Genomic DNA, 3,136 nt, shown 5'->3' with positions numbered 1-3,136 from the left:
TACAGGGAAGGAAAATAAGTAATTTCACGATGGACCAACTTGACAGACGCTTCCTCACCAGGTCAACATCAAATGGTGGTAAGTCCTATTGATAGTATGTGCCCTTGACACAATGTAATGAAAACATCACTTCTGTGTTTTTCCCTTTTTAAAGCACAGGGTTCTATGATGACCATGAGAAAAATATCAGACAAATCTCAATAGAGGAATATTCTATAAAATTTCTGAGCAGTACTCCTCAAAAGCATCCACGTTATGAGAAAGAAAAAAAAATGGAAATCTTAGAAACTGTCACAGCAGAAAGGAACCTAAGAAGATATGAAAGTTATAAATAACATATTACCCAGGAAGGGATCAGAAACCATAAAAATAAACTAGGTAAAAACATAGAATTCTGAATAAAACAAGGATTTTAGTTAATAATTATGAATGGATTTTGATTCATTTATTATAAGTAGTGTACCAACCCAGTGCATGATATTAATGATAGCAGAAGCTGGGTACAGGATATATATGAACTCCATACATTTCTAAATATTTTTAATATCTAAAACTGTCTTGAAAAGTGAAGTTGGTCTTCATGTAATTTCCAGTTCCTTAGTCTGTCAAACCATGAGATCAGTGGAAAGGAAGAATGAAGTTGCCTGCAATGTTAGAGACTCACTTACATTTCCAAGAAAACATTTCAGTCTTTCATTAATTTCTCTGTAATTTTATACAAACAGTTTTAGAATAGCAAACACAATACTGGTACATATTCTCAGAATTTTTATTCACTTTAGTTGTCACATTTGACTAGAAACCTACACCCAGATGTAAAGGAAAGTTGAGTGACTGCACTTGTATGTCATGAGAGTGGTTTTCAATTCTTATTCTCCATTACTGCACTTGTACCTACATAATCAGCAGCAGCATTTTGCTGCTTGGACCCAGTTCCTGGAACTGACTTAGAGTAGCACTGTTTTAGATGATGAAACTTGAACCACAGCATCTAAGTATGCATGACTTCTTTACCTAGAACAGATTTTCACCGCCTCATTGAGGGCCAACAACATTGCAGTCAAGTAATCAACCATTTAAAGAGTTCCTACTCACTAGTTCTGTAATAAAACAGTTAAGCAGAAGAATCCATATAATGATACATATTCAATGGTAAGGCAATACAAAGGAAGTTTTCAAGTAAGAAGGAGTTCCTGATTTTCTGTGTACCTGTCATATTAAAGGATGTCAACTAAACCTATTAAGGGATACATAAACAGATGGACCACCATACATTTTACATAGGGGTCATACATTGAGGGTGTGCTTCAAAGTAATTTCCTAGTATTCCTGATAAAAGAAAACCTATCTTGCCAAAATCCACAGAGAGTTTTAGGCACTGAACTATTGTGTAACCTTTTGATTTCTTATTGAAACTCATATTATCAATACAATGAATAAATAAGTAGAAAATACTTTGAAAACAAGCAACCTGTCACAATGAGAGTTACTTCACTTATAATTTCTCTCATGAAATGATAACTGAGATTCTGTTTCAGAGTCCTACATTTTTGGTAATGCAATTTGTGACTCTTGATAAATACTGTCATAAAATCTATTTTTTCTAGTGAAAACTACATGTGAATTGAGCATTAAAAACACTATTTAGTTAATCCAACACACACTCAACAAAGTTGTTATGAACTTAAAACATTCAATAATATACCATAAGAGAGCTTTCCATTGACTTCAAGGTTTTTGGTTTTATGTTATGTTTGTTTCAATGACATGAATCATCTTATTCACTAGTGATTTTTTCCCCTTTAGGTAAACTGTGCTCTTTGAAAAGTGAATATGCCATATTAAAATGGAATTTCCAGTGCTCAGAACCCGGTGACAACTTCTTTATGTAACAATGGACTGGGGCCTTCCGATGACTCCCATTGGTGTCCGGATCAGTGGGTGAGTTCATTGTTTCCAGAGCCACAGGCCTGGTAACCACGCTCACCCTCATGGATTCCCAGGAGGAGGACTTTGGCCTTTCAGGCACTTGGATCCTCCTGTACTTTGGATGCATGGGGCTGTGTTCTGTGCTAACTGCCTGCTGCATGGTGTTTCTCCATTGGAGGAAGAAGGTGCGGCGGGAGAGGCGAGCCCAGCAGTGGGCGCAGGTGATGAAGGCTGCCAGCTTCCCTTACTGTCCACACCTCTATTGGATAAACAAGAGGCGGCGTTGTGGGTTGAATGCGGCTATCACCATAGCCCCTCCCGAGGCAGCTACCAACCCTGAGTTTAAAGTGGACATTCCGGATTCGACGTGGGGGTCAGACACCTCTGAAGGCGACGGTTATGCCTCCAGAGGAAGAAGCCCCTACACGGAGTCCCCTGGTCTGCATCAACCTGCTCTGGTGGTCCCAGAGCGGCCCCTGTCTATTCCGACGCCGCAGCGCCGGATCAGATCCCCACTCCCGATTCCCACCTTTCGGGAGAGACCCGTTACCCCACCCCTCCGCAACCCAGCTCCGCGGCTTCACCACTCTGCCTCCTACCTGTTGTCCTGTCCTCAAAGGAACGTGCACTTCTGTTCCCTCCCCACGCTGGACTGTGGGGTGAACTGTTCCAGTGAGAAGCCGTTTGCACCAGACCCTCAGCTTCCTCTCACTGAAGGTGGGAGCTTCAGGGGCGAGGACTAATAGTGGAAAATGGGAAATGAGAGCCCATTTGTATGTTATGTTGTTAAAGGTTTGTGAAAAGTAAAAAAAAATAAATAAATAAAACTTTTCTTTGAAAAACTGCAATGTAATATTTAAAAACTTACGTATTTCTTTATTCTTGGTGCTTATTAAACTTACAGTGCTGTCCATGCTCCTTACCTAGTCATGTTGTGGCAGCATATTTCTAGGAATAAAAATCAATATGTACAATGAATGAGGATAGGGACTGGGTTTTCATAAAAAGAACAATGTCCAGCATAAACATTCCTCAATGAATATTTGTTGAGTGACTAATGAACGGATGGGTTTGAATACTGGTTCTATTGCTAAGCAGTAATAGTAATATCTGTTTTATCAAGACGTTTTGGAAAGTTGTTGCGTATATAACTCCATCCATCATACTCCCTTAGGTATTCCTTTAGATAATTATTCTTTAAAGTTGC

Source organism: Sciurus carolinensis, chromosome 1 (assembly GCF_902686445.1).
Source record: "Sciurus carolinensis chromosome 1, mSciCar1.2, whole genome shotgun sequence".
NCBI lineage: Eukaryota > Metazoa > Chordata > Mammalia > Rodentia > Sciuridae > Sciurus > Sciurus carolinensis.
This window is presented reverse-complemented; position numbering follows the sequence as displayed.